The following is an 11,120-nucleotide window of genomic DNA, read 5'->3' as shown; positions in this document are numbered from 1 at the left end:
GTCAAAAGTTAGTAACTGGTGAGCGGCTATCAGTTGGAGCCAATCAGAAGTTGATTACTGGTGAATGGGTATGTGGTTGGAGCCAATCAGAAGTTGATTATTGGTGAATGAGTGTATAGTTTGAGCTAACCATAAGCTGATTACTGGTAAATGGGTATGTAGTTGGAGCCAATCATAGCTGATTACTGGTGAATGGGTATGTAGTTGGAGCCAATCATAGCTGATTACTGGTGAATGGGTATGTGATTGGAGCCAATAAGAAGTCGATTATTGGTAAATGAGTGTGTAGTTCGAGCTAATCAGAAGTTGATTACTGGCGAATGGGTATATGATTGAAGCCAATCATAAGTTGTTTAATGGCGAATGGGTTTCTAATTGGAACCAATCATAAGTTGATTACTGTGAGATGGAACCCAACAGTGATAAAAGCTTCTTCTGTGTTTGTCGTTCTGTAGAAACAAAGTAAAATTTCGAGGCTTTCAGTTAGAAAAATTGAATATATGTCGTCGTAGTGTGTGATGTAAGTCAACTGTAAGATATTAGCGGTAGCTTTAATGCTACGAATCAGTAATCTTCGCAAGGATTGTTGTTTTGAATTAAGCACAAAGCTAATTAATGGGCTATCTGTGATCTGCCTACCACGTGTATCGAAACCTGGTTTTTAGCGTTGTAAGTCCGCAGGCATGCCGCTGAGCCACATGCACACGCTCTCCACGCGATTGCTGCGCGTGTGAATTGAATGTAAGTACACAAACGAAACTCGGTGTACTGATTATATGAATATTTTGTATACGATTTGTTTTAGTGTTAAATTAAAAAAAAATCATATTTCTACAAATATAGGTACTCTGCTAAAATTGTGGACATTAAATGGATTATCTCACTCTAAATCTTTTAGTTTACAAGTTCCTGGAAGTCATAATTATATACAGAAAACCTGATGAATAGTTCGATCATCTATTTATCTAAAGCAAAGTCGTTCATCTATCCGTCTGATGTCTCAAATTGTGCTTTAAGGAGCTGATAGAACCAGTTTATATGAGACTCGAAAGTGGAGTTCATGTGTGCTTTCCACCCAAAAATCGAGTTTAAACTGATAAGTCATCTGACGAACTGCTCGAGTTTGGTTTCAGTTTTACGTATCCAGTGCCACAAAAGGACTCAGTTTGGCAAGACAGTAGATAGTAAGTTACCGGAAGTTGACGTCAAACGAAAACGTCTTTTAATGCTGCGCTTATCACTGATAATTTTGGATAGGACGTATCCTGTGCCATGGCTTGGAATAGTGTAAAGGGACAGCCGATACCCCATCCTAAACCACACGTTTTAATATATGGTATGCGTGAGTAATTAATATTAAAACATGGGTTATGTTATTTACAATTTTGAAGTTAGAATATTGAAAGTAAACGACATTTTGTAGCCACGTGGACTAAACACCGTCAAGTCAGAGTTCTGTAAAGTTCGGATGTAGTTGTTCTTGATGTTAAACAGAAGGTAGTTAATAGGCAGTGTCTGCTGCTAAAAAATGATTTGTTAAGCCAACGTTCATTTATAACTTTTTAAAAAAGTTACATACGATATGTTCTAGATAAATCTCTGCTGTATTATCGTCTAGTTTTCGTTGCTAAAACTTCGTGACAGGTTTATGCGTCATTGCATCTTCTATTATCAAGTATTTTTTATAGTCTGTTCATACACATATGTGTACTTTTTATCCCAAATACGACGAAGATATTCACAGACCATAATTCTAAGTGTCCTTCTAAAAATATATTGTTTGCTTAAAGTACTTAAAAGTTTTTAAGGTCCTAATCTTTTTCTAAGAAAACTTTAAGAATTCTAACTTTTAAAGAAAATCGGTTATTTTACTGGGTTATTAAAAACGATATGGACTTTTGTTTTCATACAAAAAGTGTGGCTTCACTACATTATAAAATACTCGTAAAATAACGTTGTTTTTGTTGCTTTATTTTTATTTTACCTTGACAAATTCACGTGAAACATGAGGATGTAATTGAAAACAAACAAAGTAAACTTGAGAATCTTCGAAACGTTTTACAAGAATATTAAACCTATTGGGTCTTACATACCTATTTCACATATATCTACATTAAGTTGTACTTTACTATCATTGTTGAATACTGATTACCAAAATATTAAATTATGATACAGAAAACCCATCAACTATAATAAAATATGTTAACTGAGATTGTTCAGGAGTTTTATTATGTTGCATATTTTAGTAGATATAGTGTAATCCGTTATATTGTATACTGAAACAAGTATAATGTGATCCATTATATTCAATAGTTAAATAGGCATAGTGGAATGTTTATATCCAGTATTTAAATAGGTATAATATAATATGTTATATACAATAGTTAAATAACCATAGTGTAATACGTTATAATCAATACCTATACAGATATAGTGTAATGTTTTATAGCTAGTACTTGTTTGTTTGTTTTGAATATAACATATTATATTATATCTATTTAAGTACTGGATATAAAACATTACATTATATCTGTTTAGGTATTGAATAATTTAGGTATAATAATATAATATGTTATATTTAACAGTTAAATAACCATAGTGTAATACGTTATAATCAATACCTATACAGATATAGTGTAATGTTTTATAGCTAGTACTTGTTTGTTTGTTTTGAATTAAGCACAAAGCTACACAATGGGCTATCTGTGCGCTGCCCACCACGGGTATTGAAACCTGGTTTTTAGTGTGTAAATCCGCAGACATGCTACTGTGCCACTGTGGGGTTAGCCAGTACTTAAATAGGTATAATATAATACGTTATATTCAATACCTAAACGAGTATAGCGTAATTTGTATATCCAGTACTTAAATAGGTATAATACAAGACGTTATATTCAATAGTTAAACAGGTATAGTACAATACGTTATATCCTTTAGTTAAACATATATATTATAATGCCTACTTAAGTAGGGTAGAGTAATGCGTTCCATGTAAAGCGTAATCAGCGGATTACAAAATATTCACTTTAGTTTATAAGGTGAAACCCACCACATAGTCAGCAGGTGACAAACGAGTTAGTCGTCCTTTCTTTTTTTTGTACCGAGATTTTCTATTTGAGAAATAAAATCAGATGACGAATCAAAATTAAAGTCTTTAGTTTGTGTTTTGTTGAATTTCGCGCAAAGTTGTCCTTAATTTTAATGTCATAACCTAAAGAGAAGGCAGTTAATAAACATTTCTCATTGTCAACTCTTGCGCAATTAATGTCAGATTTCTATCGTTTGACGGATTATTTAATTATTTAGTAATAATAATGGCAAGTACATCCCACCGTAATGATAACAAAATAATGTATTTCTCAGAAACGTTTCTTACAACCACATCAATTTGTAGATCTAATTTCGTAAATAAAATTTTAAGCATAAACTCTTCCATTAAATGTAGGCTTAGCTACAAATAGAATGGCTCAATATAAACTGCAAGATGTACGCCTAATTTGTAAAATTTCCTCACAAAACAAGTCGGCCAAAAAACAACTACAATTCACTAAATAACAGAAGAACAGACGTGATAACTGTTGCTACAAGCTGAATTGCTCTGCTGAAGACTCATTAGCTCACGGCTTAGCTCAAAAACTGACTGGCAATGAACTAGCTTAATTATCACTGATTACTCATATCGTATTCTTGCTCTTACATATGAGGCGCATCTTTTCGACTGTTAACCTTTAAACGTCGTGCGCCCTCTAGTGAAGTATTTAAAACATAGTTGAGTTGGGAAATAAATGTCTGTGTGATTTACTCTGGTTATATCCTGCTCAAAGGCATCTCAGTTATTTGTCTTTCTCCGAGGGATACGTTTGTTTTGAATAGGAGATAAACAAAGGTAACAATATAGGCGTCAGTACTACTATTTTAACTCGTCTTAAGCCCATGCATGCAAGATTGAAGCTTTCAATCAACCTCTCCTGCTGCGTTGCTAAGCAACTAAATTAGTTGCGGCGTCTAACACCAGACGATTGGTGGAACAATAAAGACTGTTCCAGATCTAAACTAGGCTAGACTCGTTTACTTCTCCTACGAGCAAGAATCCTCCGTGTGTGTCGTCTCCCACGTTCACTATAATCGTGAAGAAGAGATTTATTAACCAACGTGAGGAAAGAAGCACTGAAAGGGTGTTGGTAATTCATCTTAGAGCCTTTTTTATTGGTACGGGTTCCAAAATTTGATCTTGCACATGCCTGAAAGTAAATTGTGGTAAGTCTAAACTGTTAATTTGAAATTCAGGTGTACTTTCTCTTCATTTAATGTTTAAAATTTTCCACACTTTCTATGTTTGTTTTAAAAAATTCTCAATTAATAATAATTAATCATCTGTATACCCAAGTTCAAAATAAGAAAAATGAGAATAATTCCCATCAGTGACGTTGTTAGGGTCTGAAAAGGTGCGTGTGTTTTTCTTATAGCAAAGCCACATCAGGCTATCTGCGGAGCCCACCGAGGGGAATCAAACCGCTGATTTTAACGTGGTAACTCCGTAAACTCACCGCTGTACTAGCAGGCAGCGGGTCTGAAAGGTACTAGACAAGAAATTTTGTGTTTTTTTTCCCTTTACTCGCTAAACCTTTTCTGCAACAATATTTGTTTTCCTTATCTCACAGGCCTGGCATGACCAAGTGGTTAAGGCACTCGACTAGTAATCCGAGGGTCGCGGGTTAGAATCCCCGTCACACTAAACATGCTCGCCCTTTCAGCCGTGGGGCCGTTACAATGTGACGGTCAATCTTACTATTCTTTGGTAAGAGAGTAGTCCAAGAGTTAGCAATAGGTGGTGATGACTAGATGCCTTTCCTCTAAGTCTTACACTGCTAAATTAGGGACGGCTAGTGCAGGTAGCTCTCGTGTAGCTTTGCGTGAAATTCAAAACAAACCAAACCTTATCCCGCCCCAAATTTCCACTAACACCTAATCATCTAACATTGAGTTAACCGCTTTAAGTGATAATTTCTAGTTTTAGGGATTTCATAATTCCGGTTATTTGCTATTATTTGCCAGCTTTCTTGTGAAACCAGAAGAAACAAAAATAAACTGAATTGTACATAAATATAGTTTTTGATTTTAAAGTCCATAACGTCATTGGGGGTCATTTCTATGTTTTAACACAGCTTTGACAAATTACCTGTTTTAAATTCAAAACGAGAATAAATGGATTTTTTTATTTTGCACAAAGTTACAGAAAGGGCTATCTGTGCTGTGCCCATCACGAGTATCAAAAATCGCTTTCTAACAGTACAACTCCACAGACAAATACCTCTATATCATTGGGGGCAAATTAAGGGCAAAATATAATAATAATATTTGTAGAACAGCTACCAACTTATCTGTTGAAAGTCTCCATAAATTTACAAACTTGTTTGGAGAAGTTTTTATAAATGTTTCTCAGCTGTTATGATCCAGTAAATGGCATTGTGTTCTCCGACTGTTTTAATGATATATTCTGTTCTGTTTTGATTTTTGTAATTGAGTCGTTCATTTGCATTTGTTACACTTCTTTTAAAACTTTACTGTTATTATTTATCAGATAGCCTAAAGATGGCTTCAGATTTTCGTTCCGAATATTCATGCATAGTTGCATTAAGAGCTGTCTGCACATCCCAGTTTTGAATTGATAGTCTAGACCCCAGATTAAAGGTAGCAACTCAGCATTACCTCTCGTCAGTTCTTGGGATACTCCGATCGAATTATAGGGTTTGACCATCACTCCTATAACGCACTCATAGCCCCAAATTACTGAGTACGATTTCACTGCAACGGAACACAGCTGTGGACTTTCAAATTTACCGTCCGGCACACTAATTACTAAGCCACGCTAGGTTTACCCCAAGAGAGAAGATGAAAGCTTGTCCAATATATTTATATTAGATACTGAAATATTTTATGAACATGAGAAACTTACTACTGAATAAACATTCAGTAAACGTTATTATTCTGGACATATGTGCTGGTGTGTAGACCATGAATGTTATAAAACGTGGCCATAATTCTACTGTTAAGAGATTTGAGCACTAATCTAACAGGTCATAATCCTCTTAGGTTCAGGTGTTGTCATCATTGATATTGGAATACTAACCAAAGGGAAGATAATTAGTCTGCAACACCCACCACAAGATGGAGTTGCGAGGCTATTGAAACCGAGAAGAACGTTTGACTTTCACTTTTATAATTCAGCTGCTTCTGGAAATGAAGAGTGTGTTGAGCGCAACCAAATTTAAAACTCTGGACCTCTCGATCTGGTGCTCAGTATGTTAACCAGAGGGTGGGAAAACAACAGTAGAAGGCAGATAAGTACGAAAAAGAAAACTTGAGCAAGCTTAGTTTAAATAACATTTATTAAAACTGGATAAATAGTTACCAAAACAAAACTGTTGATGGTTCAATGTTTAAAGCATCCATACCGTGTATTAAAATATTGACAATTTATACAAAGAACTAACGGATTATAGGTAATGTCTTAAATTTGATGTCATGGTTAACCGTACGGTAAAATTGTTTTAATTAATTAATATTGCATCGTTTCAGCCAGTAGAAGTGGATTATCATCAGGCAATGTACAAGTACGGATTCAATATTATGGCTAGTGTGAATTCAAATGTTATTGTCTTAATTCCTTGAAAACATTTCCACGGGAAAGCTGATCACAATCTCATATTTAATCATTTATGGAGTTTTCATCTCATAATAAAAAACTGACTTATCATCTTAATATAAAAACTCTATGAGGTAGTTATTTTTATTGGTATGACTGTCGATTCTCATTTTACTGTTTCTTTCCATGAAAACCGTTTTTTTCTTCTTACGTGAAATTTGTACAGATTTCGGTGGGTCGATTTGACCGACGTGTATTGGAGGTTGGAAGCATTTACTCCAACTTATCCTATGCTTTAGATTCTTGTTCATTCGTGCGTTTTCAGCGTTTTGAGAGGAATAAAATTTATTTTTCCCGGTGCCAGTAAGTTTTAGAAATAAATATACGTGTCTCACTATAAATTGTACACAAATTATTATGAAATAGTTATATGTAGACATAAACTTAAAAGGTTTGAGATTCTTTCACTGAAAACAAGGTCATTCTGGGAGGAAATGACGTCATGAATGCATGAACTAACGAAAATTCCTTGTCATAATTTATAAACGGCTAATCCATAGTGTTAAAAATGGACAGGTAAATTCATATTTCATGTTCTAGCTGGCCTACATGAAAGTTTAATGACGATATAACGTGACCGTTTCCTAATCTGAAATATCCTAACTTATACAAAGAGGTGTATAAATGATGTATCCTGAACAATTTCTAAGAATAAACTGACCCAAAATGAAGCAAATTCAATTCATTGGACATAGATAATAACACAATAGTTTTGTACCTTCATCAACTAAAAAAACAAGAAACACCATCAGGTTCCTCCCGAACATTCTTGACATACTTTGGTTATTTGGAGCCTCCTCTGTTTAACGAATAGTGACGCTAAGACTATTAAACTTTTATGGCCTGGAGCTGAAACAAAACTACAATTTGAAGAATTTGTAATGTGGTGCTATAGACGAATGATGACCATTAGCTACATAGAAAGAAAACCCAACGAGGAAATATCGGAACGTGCAAAGACAAAAATACAGCTGGCAGATATATATAGGAAACCGAAAACTTGCTGCTAGGAACATATAATTAGACTTGAGGGAAGGTTGCCAAAAGTTTTGATGGGTAAACTCGAAGGAAGAGATTCACGTACTCAATGACACTAGAAAATGTATTGAGGATGAGAGACTTGAATTATGAAAATTGGTACATGTGGTGAGGAATAAGGGAACAACGGTTTGTTTGCGTTCAATTTCGCGCAAAGCTACCCGAGGGCTATCTGCGCTAGCCGTCCTTAATTTAGCGGTGCAAGAGTAAAGAAAAGGCAGCTGGACGTCACTACCCACAGCCAAATGTTGGGCTACTCTTTTACCAACGAATAGCGGGATTCGTAATCTGAGGGTCACAGGTTCGAATCCCCATTACCACCGAACATGTGACCCTCAGATTACGAATTGAGCGTTCTAACCAACTTGCCATTCTGGGTAGGGAACAACTACAAAAACTCTAGTTGTCGATCCGCAGAATCGGAGAGAACACCTGATTGATTGGCTGAATGTCCAACAAGGTGCAAGAATACAAAGGTTGTGAAAACATGCTTTAGCAGTTACAATTGTTGTGAAAGTGTTTTTCAGGTTATTTTGAAAGAAGTTGTTTCGTTATATTTTTGGTTAGTCATGATTCCTGTGACCATCTTATCATTTTAATTTTTAAATATTTTTATACGTACTTTTAAATCAATTTTAAATTGATTATTTTTGCTGCCAAATATATGTTTATAGAGAGTAATAAATTAATAAGAATGATTAAATGTTTGATATTTATTGAAGTTATTTGTTATTTATTACTGTTTGAAATCTCGCAAAAAGCTACACTTGTGCGTAATTGTCTTTAATTGTGAGCCTATGTGGAGATATAACCCTTCAATATTTATCTCCAACTGTTGGTCTACTAAATATCTGATCGAAAAGTAGGATATGGCTGTCACTTTTATTGCGAACCAGCGGCTCTTACGTTTGCAGCTCGTTTGTGCATAAACACATTCACAGTTCGAACACACTGACCAATAGGCTACGCTCAGTCCATGTTAATTGCCGTTCCGTTAAAGTAAATGAGACATTTATTAATTCGACACAGCGCTACATCGAATCATATGACAACACCTAAACCTTGAATGATGAGGACTCTTGGATATCTCATGTACATGATCAATCAGCGCTCGTGTAGTGTAACTTATTCAATAGTAACGAGATATTCAAACTCAAGTGGGATCAGTGCAACAGAACAGTCGCCTGCGATCTGGGTACACTCAAGATCTTTTGAAGGATAAAAACATCCCCCTGCAACAGAACAGTCGCATGCGATCTGAGTACACTCAAGGTCTTTGAAGGATAAAAACATCCCTCTGCAACAGAACAGTCGCATGCGATCTGGGTACACTCAAGGTCTTTGAAGGATAAAAACATCCCCCTGCAACAGAACAGTCGCATGCGATCTGAGTACACTCAAGGTCTTTGAAGGATAAAACATCCCCTGCAACAGAACAGTCGCATGCGATCTGAGTACACTCAAGGTCTTTGAAGGATAAAACATCCCCTGCAACAGAACAGTCGCCTGCGATCTGAGTATACTCAAGGTCTTTTGAAGGATAAAAACATCCCCCTGCAACAGAACAGTCGCATGCGATCTGAGTACACTCAAGGTCTTTTGAAGGATAAAAACATCCCCCTGCAACAGAACAGTCGCCTGCGATCTGGGTATACTCAAGGTCTTTTGAAGGATAAAAACATCCCCCTGCAACAGAACAGTCGCCTGCGATCTGGGTATACTCAAGGTCTTTTGAAGGATAAAAACTTCCCTCTACAACAGAACAGCCGCCTGCAATTTGAACATACTCATGGCCATTTAAAGGACAAAGAGTTGGCAGAACCTGGAATGAAAAATTCATAATGTGAACGATATTTTGAGAAACTAATGATGAAGAACTGCGACAAACAAGTTGCTGTTTTATGTACAGATTATGATAAAACCTTCATGGTTATTGGCCAAATGAACTCGCACACCAACTAAACTATCTACCACTAGCGAGTGTAGTTTAAGAAGACATACGAATCATACAATATATATGCAGTCGTCCATGTGTCTGTCTACACATTTACTTCATTTCGTTTGAAACATTGTTTCAGTACTGATATAATTAGAAACTGTTTGTTTTTGAAATTCGCGCTAGCCGTCCCTAATTTAGCAGTGTAAGACTAGAGGGAAGGCAGCTAGTCATCACCACCCACCGCCAACTCTTGGGCTACTCTTTTTACCAACGAATAGTGGGATTTCCCGTAACATTACAGTCCTCCCACGGCTGGGAGGGCGAGCATGTTTGGTGCGATCGGGATTCAAACCCGCGACCCTCGGATTACGAGTCGAACGCCTTAACACACTTGGCCATGCCGGGCCCAAAAACTGTTTGTGTTTTGGTACTTTATGCAAGTACCTATGGTTCAATGTTGGCAATCAACTATGAGTATCCGTAATCTAATTCTATTAATTAACAATCGCCCACCACAGGCACAACGCTGTGTTTGGGGACACACACCGCTAAAAACCGGGTTTCGATAGTCGTGGTGGGCAGAGCACAGATAGCCCATTATGTAACTTTGTGCTTAATTCCAAACAACACAATATGTTATAATTACTTATTTACGTAATTATTACACACTAATTACTAACTAGTTTATCGGTTTTAAATTAGATTTCCACAAGGAAACTCCATACGAGCAGATAGCAACACCCGTTTCGTCTATCACGAAGACTCAAGACCAAATCCCGACAACAACCAGCACAAAAATAGTCTTCCAGAGGACTTTCATAAAGACGACACCAGGTTAGGAACTGAAACGTGGGATAAACCAGACTAGTAATAAATAATACTAAATAAGTAAAAATATATTAGTAGGTGATTAATAATTACACTTAAATTACTGTACATGTTGTTAATTATTATAAATATTAATAATTTCATCTCTTGTTTTGTGTTGTTATTGGTGCCAATCCTGGTATTCAACAAAATATAAAACCGTCCGCTTTTATGAGTTCACTTTTAGCAGATTTCTGACTCCATATTTCTTACACGTGATCGTATATACCTTTTTGTATTTAAAAATGGCTAATAGTTAAATTTATGAGCGAGTAACTTACACGGACGTTTCTAAAAAGATAAAAGTGGATTTTATATCGAAATAAAAAGTTTACTGTATTCAAACTTTAGTTTCCATAACAGCAAAAATATATACGTATATATATAATCTCAGTGCATGCTGATTGCTAGATTCACAAACTACGTGTCCTAAAACTACATACGACACTAGAGTAGAACGTGCCGATGCATGTGATTAGGTAATCTAGCTACAAGCATTGTTATATTTTCAATTTCTTCACTATTGTGTAATCGATTGGAACGACTGCGCTTCCCAACTGAAGCTGGGTT

General features: G+C 35.9%; 1 protein-coding gene across 6 annotated transcripts in view; it reads left to right on the top strand.

Annotated features, from left to right (window-relative positions):
* Positions 1-4,013: 4,013 nt before the first annotated feature.
* The window catches only part of LOC143238207 (poly(rC)-binding protein 3-like), a 50,368-nt gene continuing 43,261 nt past the window's right edge, over positions 4,014-11,120 (top strand). For 4 of the 6 annotated variants that reach the window (XM_076478227.1, XM_076478228.1, XM_076478225.1 and 1 more), the window contains exons 1-2: positions 4,014-4,257; positions 10,386-10,517. The gene's annotated coding sequence lies outside the window, so the exon portion shown is untranslated. The remainder of the gene's footprint in view (positions 4,258-10,385; positions 10,518-11,120) is intronic. The other 2 variants (XM_076478224.1, XM_076478226.1) reach the window with 2 other exon arrangements.

The sequence above is a fragment of the Tachypleus tridentatus genome, chromosome 13, assembly GCF_004210375.1.
Source record: "Tachypleus tridentatus isolate NWPU-2018 chromosome 13, ASM421037v1, whole genome shotgun sequence".
NCBI classification, from domain to species: domain Eukaryota; kingdom Metazoa; phylum Arthropoda; class Merostomata; order Xiphosura; family Limulidae; genus Tachypleus; species Tachypleus tridentatus.
This window is presented reverse-complemented; position numbering and strand designations above follow the sequence as displayed.